This window comes from Cryptomeria japonica, chromosome 6 (genome assembly GCF_030272615.1).
Source record: "Cryptomeria japonica chromosome 6, Sugi_1.0, whole genome shotgun sequence".
Taxonomy (NCBI): Eukaryota; Viridiplantae; Streptophyta; class Pinopsida; order Cupressales; family Cupressaceae; genus Cryptomeria; species Cryptomeria japonica.
Genome location: NC_081410.1, coordinates 378,465,362 through 378,481,690, shown reverse-complemented (window position 1 = coordinate 378,481,690; position 16,329 = coordinate 378,465,362).

Here is a 16,329-nt window from a genome sequence, read left to right as displayed (position 1 = left end):
TATAAATTTTACGAAGAAAGCCTAGCCTTTATAATTTTAAATGTATTTAATGTAATAAATACTTAATTATGCCCTAGTTAATTTAATTAGAGCATTAAAATTTTTTTAAAAAAAGGGATGTTTAGAGTATATAGTCATATTGGGGATTGAATTAATTTTCCTCTCCTAATTTCTTTAACGTGATTGTTTTAATAAAATTTAATGACTAGGTATCTCGTGGAGATAAAATTAGACCAGATAGATTTCCGCAAATATAATTAAACAATAATCGATGCTTGGTTCGTTTCAGAATTAGCTCGAATATAATTATGGCAAATTTATTAACGCTTGTCGTGTGAGCGAACTTGTTAATTAAATAGTATTTTTTTTTTAAAAATCGTTCTGTTTTTGCCCTAAATTTTGGGCATGACAACTCCTAGGCCTAATAGCCCTAATTAGGCCACCTTAACAAAGGAAGTATACTCAAAACTTGCTACCTAGGAAAAGTAAGACCTGAGACATGTGGAAGACATGGATACAACATAAATTACCAAGTTACAGCCCTTGGTTCCACCGCTATCATCATTTGTGGGGTCGGATGCATACCCAGCCAAGGTGGTCACATAGAGATGCCCACCTCTAAAACTTCAAACCGTCGCCTTTACCTGTCACTTCCCTACAAAAGGTCTTGGAAATATTAAAGTACATTATCACCACTTTCTTCACCCCAAAGGCCATACAAATCCCATGAGGTATCAGCAAGAAAAACTCATATTTGTTGTCAAACCCTAGGTAGACTGTCAAATCCGGGGTACCTTCACAACAAACCACTTTTCTCATGGCTCTAGAAGAGTTAGAGGCTTAGACTTTTTGAATTGGAAAGGTAAGGCATGTTAATTTCATATTCGAGAGGTTTTATGCCCTGGAGAAAGCCGTACTATACAGAATATGGGAAATAGCAGCAAAATGCAGGAAAAAGATAGATTTTTATTGGTTTCTTTGTTCACAAAACTTTCATTTTCCTTCAACAACCTTGCCAAAGGTTGGAATTCGACCTTTAATGACCCTTCCAATAGTTATCAACTTATTTTGGAAACCAACATGGCGGTTTGGAGGAAGTTGCAATTTTGGGTTAAAAGTTGTCATAGTTGCTTGACAACTTTTGACAACTTTTGACATTTTGTCCTCCTAAACACACCTAGACACTAATTGACCCCTAAGACACTTAAAACTCTTCAAATGCACTAAAAATTCCTTCAAGGCATGAATAACCCCAATTTCCATATACCCAAGGTGGTTTATAACACACCTACCTAGGGCATAGGCTTACAAGGTGGGGTGACTTATTACATCAACATGAAAATAAACCAAAACTATCCTTAAGTATTTCAAAACTTGAAAACCAATCAAGAGGAGTTTGATTCTTCAAGAATCCCATGATTTTAATTTGAAGATGCCCTTGCATCAATTGGCTATAGTGAGATGACTTGAATGTGGGCTATCTATATCCACAAATCTATGGTCGTTTGTGCATTGGTATGTTGCACTGGGATGGGAGGAAGGAATATTAGAGTACCTAGATAGTTATATATTTCCAATCTTAGTGTGGGCCACTATTAAGGGATTCCTGAATGGCCATGGAAGGCATACAATTTAGTTTGCAGCAATGAAGTTCCCTCAGAGGGCATGATGCCAAGTTTTTTTTTGGGGAGTTACCTCCCCATTTGATGGGGAAGTTGCAGCTTTTTGGACAAGACTTGGCTTTGATTGTGAAAGTTATGCTTGCATGATTATGAAAGGATATAAGTTTTACACGTAGGATCTAGATGCTTTCTTTACTTACCTATGTGGGGAGAGATTTTCCTTCAAATCATGCCCAGTCGAGGTAAACCTCTTTGGAATAATAATAACAAGCATTTCTTTAACAAAGTAAATTATATATAAGAGCAGTATATGCATGGATTTACAAAAGTGTCATGTAGAATGTAGATCTATACCTTGTTTCTTAAAAATAGAAGTTCTTCTCCGTGTTCATTTTTCCATGATATAACTTGACCTCGAGCAACCTTTTGACTATCAAGAAGTGATTGCCTCAGATGAAAGTAGTGATAAATGTCACTATCAACAAAAGAACAACCAATAAATGATAAATTTGCAGTGAGATCATAGTGCCTAAATTAGTCTAAAAGCTTATAAGGATCAGAACCAAGCCATATAAGCTTCAAGAACAATTTGAGATTATCAAAGTCATCTACCAGACATTGGAAATTGTCAAATCAATGACACATTCATATCAAGCATCTTTACTTTTTTGAAAAGTAGAACACATTTCAGATCTAGATGACACCATAATGACTTTGATTTCCTCTTGCAAGATATTCCTCCATCATGTATTGCTTCATTGAAGTTCAAATTTTCTTCTTCAAGGGCTCTCAATGATTCTCTATATAGGATTCTTCGTGTCTATGAGATCCACTTCATTGGGAGGCCTACTTAAACATTTCACATCTGTTTGTGGACTCTCACCTTTCAAACATTTCACATCTTATAATTGAGCTTCACTTTGTTTCGAGAATAGTTTAATATTCTCTACTTAACAGGGCCAACCACATGAAGGTGGAAGCTCATTTGGCCCCTCCCCCCCCCCCTAACATCACTCTAAATTCCTCGTTAACATCTAACATTCATTCATTCTTTCATCCACTATTAAAATATAATATTCATTCATTATCACATAACGTTCATTAACACATAAAATTCATTAACTTTCATTAAAACGCAACATTCATCAATAATAATCAACACATATCATTCATGAACATTTATTAGCACATAATTACATTCATTACACATAAAAATCAGTCATTATCAAATAAGGTAGATTACAATCATTTCTTTCTTTGTTTTTTTTTTGAAGCTATGAAAAGACTAAGTGGAACATTGGTTTCTTCATCATTTCCCCCATCTACGGATGTTATGCCCTCTTCTCATGCTCTTGATGTATGCCTAGTCCTATACAAAGGACGAGGATGTTGAACCAAAGGGGGGTCCTCTGCAATAACAAAGAATTGGGTTGAATTCAAAACATTTTTTTATTATTGTTACAAGTATTTCATTAATTTAAAGAACACAACCGTTACACTCTTTACCTGATGGGGCCACATCATCTTCCACATCATTTTGTCTAGCCTCAACCTCGACATGCTGAGCACCCTCTAGATCCTCTGGAGTTGAAATACGAAACATTACATTAATCAATACACCAATTGCAATTAAATTTGTTTAAAGAAATAACAGTGGTCCTCTTTACCTGATTGGGGAACATCACGTTCCTGATGTTGTCTACCTGGATCATGCTCCACTTGGTCACCACCGACTACATGCTCTAAAATATTAACAATAAAGGTTACATTAATTACTACACTAATTTTCAATTTAAGATGTTTAATTGTATTAATAATTACATAAAAAAATTTGAATAGCAAATGAATACCTCCACTACTAGGATGCACATCTGGACCTTCATGTACAGGTTTTGTTCCACGATTATCATGCTGCATTGCAATGTCACGTGCAGTGTTATCATTGCTTGCTTATTTAAAAAAAATAGTCACTTTATGTTGAAACTTAACATCAAATAGATTATTGGTTAAGTATTCAATTCGAAATAATTTTCATTTAGCTTAATTACCGTTGTCATGGATGCATCAGAATCTCATGTTTGCCCACTCAATTCTCATAGCCATTCAGCCACGGCTATATAGCCTTTTTGGTAGCCAATTCTCTTGTCATCTTCTGTGGGCGCTCTATTGAATTCAAAGCCCTACATTTTTGCTTAGTATTGTGAATTTTGCTTGTATTGTTTGATCAAAAAAAAATTGTTTACAATTTATAAATATTTTGATGTGATACTTAATTTACTAATTCTTACAATTCATGCGGCAAGTTTCATATAACCACCAGAGCCGAGTTTGTGTTGCCCATGCTTTTCCTGTCTTGCCTTGGTTGCCTTTGACGTGTCACTCAATCTATGAAAAGTTTGAAATATGTTAGATTATATAAATATAATGAATAATTAGTACATATTCACATTCTTAATAGTATCACATACCTTCTTCTAGCGTCTGGTGGTGTATTTCCTTTTTTCCTTTCAATTCTCTCCTTTGCATCCAAAATCAGGTCCTTCCACTCCCTCTCTGGAATCATGTGGGGACGCTCATACTTTACGTTCTTCTCTAAATGTGTCCTATATTGGTCCCTCACATACTTCAGATATGTGCCACCTTTTTCCAGGAGCTTAGTCTTGTCGAATGTGTCATTTCCAAACAACCCTACCATACAGTTTGTGAGTTCATCTTTTAACTTTTTTTCTTGGTCAATCCACCTTAAAAGCAAAAAGAAACCTGTTAGATTTAGAAAGAAACTGAAGCTACCTTTGATATAGTTCAAGAAATGGATAAAAGGAAAACTATTCTAGCAATGATATGAAATCAAAATAGTGGATAAGGGTTAGTTCATGTATGATGTTCCACCTTTTACATATGGTGGGCCCAAATATTTGCAATGAAATGTCATTAAGATTTTTATAAAAAATATCATTTCCTGCAAAAAAAACATGGGATCATTAGTCCAAAATGAGTGATCAGTAAGTAAATTACAATTAGACTATATATAATAATATTTTTAAAGTACCTGGAACCTTCTGTATCTTCAAGGGAATCATTTCTTCGTCGCTCACCACCAATGTGGCCTGCAACGTTCCTGTACTAGCAATACGGGAAGATCTAGGAAATGATGGTATGTTATCAGCAGTACTGGCCTCTGGCGCATCCTCATGTGCATCTCCTGCCACAGTAAATGAACCCACTATGAAATGCCTCCAAGAAAGAACACTTCAAGGGTAATAAACACATAACGAAAGAGAGAGAAAAAGAGGGATCTGCCACCAGTGGGCGGGTCAACACAAGCTGGTGCAATAGACAATGTCTACATGCTACGTGTTGCCAACATTGCAGTCGGCAATACAGTTGGGCTCGACCTTGGACCCATGTCAGCACCTGAAGAGTAATACATTAAATATGTAAAACATTAAAAAAGCAAGTTCACAAGTCCAAAGGAGTGGTTTTAATATATAGAACATGGTCATCACCTGAACTACTTGCAATACCCTGATCATTGCCACCAGGATGATGAGGCCCTATAAATTTTTGTAAAAACAACATATACATATTTTAGTTAATGACATAAAAGAGATAAAAATATAAACCATTATTGAACTTTTGTTATGATTAAAGCTTTCATTACTGCTTACTTGCAAGTTTTCCATTATCATCAACAATAGTTGCACCCTCTTTGTTATCTCATCAGTCTGAGGACTTATGGTTGCCAAATCAAGAATCTCTTGCCTAATTTTTCTAATATTCTTATGTACAAATTGCATAGGGTTTGCGGTAAGTGTGATGTCATCAGCGCATAACACTGTCGACTACCCCACATCCCTATGGAGCTACTGAGGTACTGTAGGTTCCTTTCCCTTATCTCGAACATCTGTCTATGACAAGAATATAATTAACACTATCAAAATTACTTCAAAACACTCAAGAAAAGATCATAATGTAACAGTTTGATTCTATCTAATTTGTACAATTACAATGAGGTTTACCTACTCCGTAGAAGTGTTGGGACCTACACCCCTATCTGTTCTATGTGGTGGATCCATGTGGCCCTGTGACAAAGAAAAAATATAAAAAACGTTAGCGAAATGAAACCAATAGACTTAGCAAAAAAACTTAATAATACAATGGTTTATTGGATTCATTAATTGGAAGTTGGCTTAAATGGTATATATATAGTACGTACCACCCCAATGATAGTAACTTTGTTTGTATCTATACGATTCAAATTGTAATTGATTAGCAGCTCTTCCCCTGCACTTATTGATTTTATCGCACATACAAACACACAATTTCCCTCACGTGCCTCAAATATGCAATTGTGTTGCTTATTAGTTGACCCAGGTCATGTACTATTTATAAAACCTGCAATATTCCCTGTTGCTTTTGGCCTTCCATCAATGTATACAGCCACTCATTTACTTTGATCATTATCTTTTTGTTGTATATAATTGGCTGACAGTGCATACCTACGCATACTTTTTTTATATCGAACAATCTGCATCCAATCATTATAATTGTAACAAGGTCCAACAAACTCCATCAATTCAGCAACTTTGTTGTAATAGACCTTTATGCTGTCCATGGAAAATAGGCCCAAACCATGTAACGATGAAGGTGCTATGCGATATATCCTCTCATTAACACAAAAATCAATGTTTATTGGAGGAATTTCCTTGGGTACACATTGTTTCAGTAGATGTTTGTACCTCAAGGGCACCTCAATGTCGCCTTTGGTCTCATCATCATAAGAACATGACCCCCCTTGAGCAAGAAAAAATTCCATGCGTTTATTGAATTTTCTTCTAATCTTTTGACCTCTAGTTGATCTCCCTATTTGAGATCTACTACATGTCTCACTTTCCTCTTCTATTCCTGCATTTCCCTCACTCGAGGAAGACACATCTAACAAATACCTATTTGGTGATACCTGTGCACCATCAAATGAGAGAGTTAGTTGGTAATGAGAGAGATATTTTGCAAATGAGGGTAATATTGATGAAGAAGTTGGCCATAAAGTTGATGTTGAGATTAAAATTTGAGTAAGTCCAACTGGGGCCTCAAGTGTTGATAACTGTATTAGATTTGCTGCTAATGTTGATGTTTGAAAACTGAGGAAGTTTGTTTTTTCTTGTAATTTTTTAAAAATATATTATTACTATAAGGTGTATTGACTTATACCTGTCAATCCATGAGACTGTGCAGGATCCTCGTCAAAGGGGTTCAGGTTCTTGCACCAACAATTGAGCATCATAAGCATTACATTTGTAATTTGATAAACAATAAATACTGTAGTATCATAAGCATCATAAGCATCATAAGCATCACATATGTATCATCATATATGTAATTGAGCATCATAAGAATCACATATGTATCATCATAAACATGTAATCCATCACATACGTATCATAAATCACCATCGATCACATAGCTAATAAGTAGTCCACATTCCATAAATAAACACAAAGTTCAAAAAATGTCACATGTATCATCATAAGCATGTAATCCATCACATATGTATTTTAAATCACCATCTATCACATAGCTAGAGGTGCATCATGAATTAATTAAGTAATGGCATTAGAATTCAAAACATATGAATTAATTATGTAACCATATAAGTCAAATCAATTTCTATCAAGATATCAATATTAAATAGATAATATAATAATCGCATCTTATACATTTCATTCATGTCATTGATCTTCTTCTTCATCCAACTCATCATCATCATCATCATCATCATCATCATCATCATCATCATCATCATCATCATCATCATCATCATCATCATCATCATTATCATCATCCTCGTCCTCGTCATCGTCGTCATCGTCATCATCATCATTGTCATCACCATCACCGACACCATCACCATCACCATCACCATCATCATCAGTAGCAGCACCATCATCATCATCAACTTCTTCTTCGTGTACATTTCCATCAAGAACATCATCGAGTAACTGTCGATCGTGATCATCTATATCATCTTCTACTTCTTTGGTATCTTCTTCTTCCATCACATTATACATTATCGGCCTTCCTCTTGGATCATGTCTAACAACAAATGACCAACCCGGTTTATGTGGAACCTCCGAGTAAAATACCTGCTCACATTGACTTGGAAGAACATAGGGCTCATCCCCAACTCATTCAAACGACCTTGTATTAACCATTGTAAATCCATTATCATGTTCGATAACAGTTCTATCAGGATCATTTATATTCAGTCGTAGCCTATACCATTTGACGACGAATAGAACTAATTTGAAGGAATTAAAGTCACACTCAAGTATATCATCCAAAATGCCATAGTATCGATTTTGAGACACTTGAGGATGTATGTCATTTCTAGATGAAATATTGGTCACCTCAAAGACTGCAGTTATCCTAGAATCACAAGTTTTCTTCGTGTCATCCAACTATTTGATGTGAAATTTATGACCATTGCAGCACATAGCCTTGTAGAGTTGATAAACATATGGGTGATTAATAAAATTATACGTACCTGTTGATCTCTTAAACCATATGCTAAATCAATTTCCCTTTGTGTAACATTGGAATCTCCATTACGATGAGCTTCTTTAACCAATGAAGCAACACCATCCCATGTTAATGTGCGACCAGAATGTTGGCATCATTCAATCCACACCGTCATCCAATCAAGATTGTTTGCAATATACAAATGTAGTGCATCCCACTCCCGACCAATTGTACAAATAATTAATAGACCACTTACAATTGATTTATTTAGAAGACGAAGAATTAATTTACTACAATAACATCTTATAATTACCTCTCACTTTCTTCAATCTACCTTTCCCCATCAAGTGCTCCCCTTCGAATTTATTAATGGGGTTGGGATCCCAAATGCGATCTACGTGGATTTTTGCTGCAAACTTAGGAAGATATTCAGTAATGTACACCATATTTTGGTATACCATATATCCCTCCACCATAGAACCCTCAGGATGTGCTCTTTGTCGAACCAAAGCCTTCAAAAATTTCAAGTGCCTCTCAACCATCCACATTGACCTAGTGTGTACAGGTCCACACAATTCGATCTCCTCAACTTGGTGTATGAGGTAGTGTTCTTGTGCATTGAAAAAAGTTGAAGGTAGACACTTTTGCATTTCACACATTAGATGAGGGATTTTTCTCTTCCAATATTTTATATCTTCCTTGTGGATTTCTTTAGATGATAACCACCTAATTAAAGAGATTGAAGACGCAAAAATATATAAATGAGACTTTACAAAATAATATACAAATATATTGCATAACAAGTAAAACAAATAGAAAATATAATATATATACAACAAATTGAACAAACATCACTACTTACCTCATGTATTTTCCAAGATCATATATGACTTGCTTGATATTATTGTCGAAGTGGTCTGGGAGAGATAGAGGTAGAACGTACTGCAACAATTATAAAATGATCTTTTCATTGTTTTCTAACATAATACAATGAAAAGTACATGCGCAGTATACAAATATATAGTAAATACACAAGAACGCGAATTACCTTAATGAAGGTATGCCAATCATGCGTTTTCATCCCTAGCCCAAATTCACTCTTCTTTGATATGAGATTGTTTATGTTCGCAGCAAATCCTATGGGAAATCAAATTTTTTGTATGACTTCTTTTATAGAATTGCTTTGCTACTCCGTTAATAACCAAGGAAGGGCACTTATATTAATTTGATCTCCATTGCTATTTGATTGAATGACATTTTTCATTGCATGATTGGATTCCACAATGTCACTACAAATTTTGACAATTGTTTCTTTGTCACGCCTTCCATCCAATATTTTCCATAATGTCTCTGTTATATTCTTTCCAATATGCATTGTATCAAACAAATGCACAATTTGTAGCTACTCGTAGTAAGGCAACCTACTGAATTGTCTGGGATAACTTTTTAGTCCCTTTGGAAGGTGGCCATCCATGCCTTGACGACCTTCAGTATCATCAATTATATCATCAGTAAACAAAACACGATAGAAAAATTCAAATTCCAAACGTAAACCATTAGATGGAATGACATTACTTTGACGATTAATTCTATTATATTCCAACTTCCATAAATGAGGAGTCATTCTTCGTGGATTTGATGTAGTCTCTTCTTTCCCATTGAAAAGATGTTTTTCAGTATTCCGGTACTTATGATTTTTGTGAAGGAAGTGCCTATACTCATCAAACACCTGCTTTCCTAAACTTTTTGAATGACGGGATTTCATCTTTGGACCACAAACTGGACATGCAAATTTTCCCTTTGTTTGAAGACCTACAAGATAATGTATAATTCTATTAAATCTGTTAATTTTTATAATTATAATTATCATGCGCAACTTGAACACTATAACGTACCACAAAAATGTGTTAGCCTTGGGGCATCATGTATTGTCCATACAAGCATTGCATGGAATTGAAATTGTCTTTGTCCTATTGGTCTAGAGATGTCATACATGGTCACACCATTCCATAACTCCAGCAACTCATTGATAAGAGGCTCAATATATACATTCATATCTTTAACTTGGTACTTGCCTAGTGGAATGAACAAAAACATTACATAATTATTATGACCATTTTACTGCAATATTTATAATTAAATGTAGATGACTATTAAATGATAAAATACCTGGAACAATCATTGCCAACATTATGTGCTCCCTCTTTATTGACATCCATGGAGGAATATTATTGTTGATAACAAAAATAGGCCACACCGATTAAACAGATCTCAACTCTCCAAATGGATTGACACCGTCCGCTGCCAATGAAAGCCTGAGATTACGAGGTTCTTCTTTAAAGTGTGGCCACTTTTCCTCTATGTCCATAAATGATGAACCATCTACAGGCATTCGAATAATGTCATCTCAACTTCTATTGCATGCATGGTAATCCATAAATTGTGCCAAGCTAGTGCACCTGAATAATCATTGCATACGTGGAATAATGGGAATATAACGAAGAACCTTGCGAGGCACCTTTTTCGTTATTTGATCTATTTGATATCTACTGATATGACATTTAGGGCATTCTATTCTAAATTCATGTTGTTTATGATATATAATATGATCATTGGGATAAGCATCTATTGTTTGATACTCCATTCCAATATCTTTCATAATGGCAGATAATTCTTGGTATGAGCGAGGTAGAATATTTGATGGTGGTAAGAAAAACTCACCTATCAATCTATAGCAAAAAAATTTTTTTGAGGTGTTAATATAAAGAATATTAATGGTACATGATTCACCATTTATTAACTGTAATGACATGTATGACACACCTTAACATACGAGAGATTGTTATGTTGGATAAACCATTCATAACCTTCAAGTTCACCAACAACAATATAGCAGAGAGAAGAGTTGTTTGGGAGCCTTTGTAAAGGGGCTCATATGCCTTCTCAAGAAGAGGTAAATCATGAACATCAAGGTCATCCTGATCATCATGATCAGCTGTGCCAGTACTAAATGTGTCATGGATCAATGTATTTGTACCATCATCTTCAATTGTGTTTTCTGGTGCATGATCGTCATCTTCCATGGCATCATTATCTTCAGCTTCGATATTCACACCTCCATGTTCCTCCACTTCCAAAACCATATTCTCAGGGTTTTGTTGATCCATACCATGTGCTCTAGGGTGCTCCACCTATATAAAATTGATATACATAAATAAACCGTGATCATGATCTCATTATCAAGTGATTTCTTATGTATATAAATTGTTAAAACGATATAATGAACAACTTACTAGTGGATGATAATCATGTCCCCCTTCAATGTGACCATGCCGCCTACAATGTTTCTTAGTTGTTTTGATTAGAAGTCTTCTAGTATTTAAGCCCTTACAAATTTTACAGGGACAATAACATTTCCCATCACCTTTTCTTTTCAAGTTAGACCATAATCTAGCAATTGTCTCCTTATTTTGTTCTTCGCTGATATTATCTGACATGGTCTTTCTTCACAGGCAAAAAAATTAGGCTATGGAAACTTCATTGCAAAAGCTTCACAAAAATTGCAAATCAAACCAAAACCATTGAACTTAATAGAGAACGTATTTAATGTAGCTGATTGTGTGAATTTCTGAGCATTGTGTCTGCAAATTCTTACTTAAAGTTTGCCTGTTGCAGACTTTCTAAGAGACATTTTTGAGTATTCTAAGCAAAGTATTTATTTAAACATACACTTATTCATCCACATTGTAGGGATAACAATACAAGGCTCACATATTGGTCTAAGAGGATGCCATGGTCTCACAAAGTAACCAAGAACCATATGAAATGATGGTCGTCTTGAATCCACACACAACTAGGGAGGATCCATATGATTATGTATGACATCCCCCTTGTTTATTTAATGGGATTAGCTAGCTCCAAGACATAGCCATCAATAATCACTAAGAATGTACAAGTGGATCGTAGCTACCCATACAACAAACACTTACCCCTATCCTCAAATTTTCCCAATGTTTGATTCCTTATATACACTCATCCAAGGTTATCTATGTCGATCTTGGTGAGGAATCACATCACAACAAAGAAGGCAACATTTAAAAATAGCAAGAGTTTCACTAAACTGCCAAAGATCATAAATATTGAAAGAAAGAAAAAATAGTAACAATAATAAGTCAAATAAATGTGTTCAATTCCAATAGCAAATCAAGCATAGCTACAATAACTACACAATCGAGAAAACTCACAATAGTGATTAAACTAATTCAAACAAGATAAAATAAAATTGTTGGCCCATGCAACAAAGATGAGAGATCATCAATAATTGAAGGAAACTTCACAATCCTTAAAAGTGCACATTACATAACTATACGACTAGAAATTGTGGCTAAATAGAGTGAAGATGACACACCTAGGGCCACATTGCACATAGCAACATGCCTCACAAAGATGACATGCATAGGGCACATGCCACATAGCAATGTGTCTTATGGAAAAATGTGCATGCATGTCACACACCAAAGCTATATGTATACATCATGAGGCACATTCAAATGTTATCAAACACAACCTATTGTATCTAACATGAGTTCCTCTCTACATGTGTGCAAATCTTCCAACACTAATCACCACTAAGAAGGAATAATATAAAATGCATCTTCAAATATTTGTGTGTGTGTGTGGAATTGTGTCTTTGAACCCAAATCGCTACCATCAACAACATGTAACCATCACCTACACTATATCAAAACATAAGTATGGTGTGACATTATATCTATTTGCATAATGTCAAAACACATGCAAACATGAAAATCATCATAGCATGACAAAAATCAATCTCCACATGTTGGAACAAAGATATAAATAAGATAATAGGGTAAGAGGAAACCCGTACCAAGAACCACATACCAACTATCAGCAATGCCATCAAGATAAATGTAGGATAGGATACCACTATGAGCCATCCAATGGTCCATTCTATGAGGAGAACTAGGGGATACTATCTTTGAAAGGTGTGGTCAATAGAGATAATCCCTACTAATGCCACAATATGTCACCATAGCTTCTTGAGTTTTCCATTCTTCTACTTAACACCACATTTATTGAGTTCCTCAACAGCGAGGTTGGTTCTCAATAGGATGCACAAACATGTAAACACACAAGCATGGTTTCATCATACTTGTACAACAATACAAATTCATTTTCTAGTTAATTGCTTAGTGTAAAAATAAGTCCATTACATAACATAGGGTAATAATCACCATAAGTTTTCAAATAAACTGCCCAAACATCAATTGGAGTTACCCTTTCTAAGGTACAAACATAATTTATTTATAACTTCAAAATTAAAATAATCACAATATATCCAAATAAGTTCAAAAGTGCATGGAAATAGACAACATGATCCATAATTAAACCCATAAATTACCCTAATTGGATATGCTAATAAAATGGTGTCTCAAATAATAGAGATTATGTTGGACCTATAATAGAGATCTGGACTTTGTTTCATCATACACAAGCATGGTTTCATCATACTTGTATCCAAATACACAATCCATAGATAGGTACTCAATACCACAATCTCATAGGTACCCTTTTAGCTGAATTTACCCTATATTTAGGTGAGTCTACCCTTGTATCATTCCTTGATCTAGTATGTCATTCCACCAATCAATAATTTTTCCATATTCTTGGGAGAATACACTATCCCTTAGGTGAATATTCCATATCCTTAAATTAATCCTCCTTGTGATCATCATCCTAAGTCCTCTTTTTGTTAAGTCTTATCCCTTCATCTTTAGGAAAATCCACCTATCCTTATGTGAATCTACTTTCTCTAAGTCCTCTTTTTGTTCAAGAAGACACACTCAAGCCTTCATCACATTCCATAAAAAGAAAATCATTATTCCATATAATTGGAAGGAAATGATATATTGCAAAGATTACTATGAAGGTCTAAAATAGTAAAAGAGATGAGACTAATCTTTTATTTCTACTTACAATAGTGAATTGGTTGAGATATACTCATAGACAAAGTGAATGACATGTATGAGAACAACCTCAATAAAGGTAAAAAGGACAATAAATAGTAGTGATAGATGACAATGCATTGAATGTGCCAAGAAAAAGACAGTGGAAGCCATGGAGAAATCACTATCAAAACAAAGCGATTAAATAAAACTATGTTGGTGCAGCTTGAGAAGCACAGTAGAACAATGAAAAAAGAACACTATAGGATTCACATTACAATGACATCAGTGAACAATCATCTCTTAGCATGTATATTCATTGACTTTGGTTGCTATAGAAAAATATAGTGATCATATGCAAATACAATTACATGGTTTGAAAAAGGATACATTACCATATGATATAGGCTGAAAAAGATAAAATTTAATATGTACTTGGAAAAGGGTCTTATTAGTAAGACTCATCATTCATATGTTTACTCCAGTCTATGTTTATATTGCATAGAATATCAAATTTGGTGATACTATTTGAATATGTGAGCATATGTTATATGGTTTTGATCATTGGATAAGAGAATTGTTGCCTAGTAGATTTCTAACGGCATTGAATATAGTGTCTAAAAGACTTTGGGCTTGAAACACTTTCTAAAGGCATTAAAAGAATGGGACACTTTATGTCACTAGAAAATGGGAATATATTATACTTAACTTTTTTTTATCATCACATCGAAATTCATTTACGATATCTCGAGCTTTGGCTATGACACATGATAGTTAGGGTTCTTGCTTCTTGGTTCTACTTAGGGTTCTTGCTTCTTGGATGACTATGTAACTAGTAGCCCGTGTCTGATAAATATACAAACTGGTATGTATATTTATTGTATGATTAAGGGTTGTTTTTGTAAAAATCCTCGTTACTGTCGTGTCTAAATATTGTTAAGCATTTGGTTCAAAAACATTTTATTAACTCATTTCGAGCTTTGCATGTGTAGTGTCTATTGGGTCAAGGGTTTCATGATCCATAACTATTGTATTTTGTTAAAAACGTTTCTCTGCTGCAACGTTTGCCAGCATCCTCCCTACGTGTGCCAAAATAGGAGCTTTGGAACAAGGTATGGACATCCATCAAAGCATAATCGAAGGGGGTTTTTTTGTCAGAAATTAGTTGCAAATTCTCCAATAACAAAAATCGCAAAATGGGGTAGCATACACACAACATGTGATTAATTTGCAAAATGGATTAATTCGCAAAAAAAAACTAGTCTCAATATGATTGTGGAAAAAAATTAGTTGCCCTTACCTTGCTTGTGTAGAGATCGCTCTGGCGGGGGGGGCAGGGAGGCAAGACGGTCATCGGTTGCTTCGAATTGCTTTGATTCAAAATGAAAATGCGTTGTGTTTTTTTTTTTTATAAAATGCCCGCTGTCATCAGAATTCCGACGAACACGGGCATATTTTTAAAAAAAAATCAAATTTGACCCCAACGCTCCTTGTCCGTCGGAAACCTCCGTCGGAATTTGACCCCAAATGTATTAGTGAGTCATCACCAAAAAGGGAGTTTTTTAGGCAAGAAAACCATGGAGTACTTGGCATTACAACAACAAAATAGATTGAGTATTCATATACAACAGACTCTTAAAGTCCTTGGTCAATAAATTGATCCTTTGAGCAAACTAGCCTTATGAGTGCTTACCTACCAAGCTCCCTATCATAGTGGTATGAGAGCCAACAAAAGATTCAGGGGAAAGACACATTAGGGAAACATGGTGACCAATGCAGAATTGGCTAAGAAGGTTGAGGACCAAGAAGAGGAAAATATGGCACTCAGAGAAAGATTAGATCAACTAGCAATGAAACTAGCTGAACTAGAAGTCAAAACTGAAGAAGTCCATGATAAGGTTGGAGATCAGGGTAAAATGATGGCAATAGAGGATGAAGTTCCCATGCTCGACCTGTCATTGAGCAAGAACCATTCTTGAAATCCTTGAGAGCTATGAGTGGTAAGACCTTAGAAGGAGTGGCTCTTTTCAATGGGAAGATGGATCCAGATGCTCTAATAGAGTTGATTGAAGGGTTAGAAAACCATTTTGAGTGTGATGGAGTGACTGAAGCACAAAAGGTCAAGGTGGAAAAATCAAGGCTAAGAGGGGCAACCTTAACTTGGTGGAAGTTCATCCAAGAGGAAAGGGTGAAAGTAGGCAAGCAACCACTAGCCACCT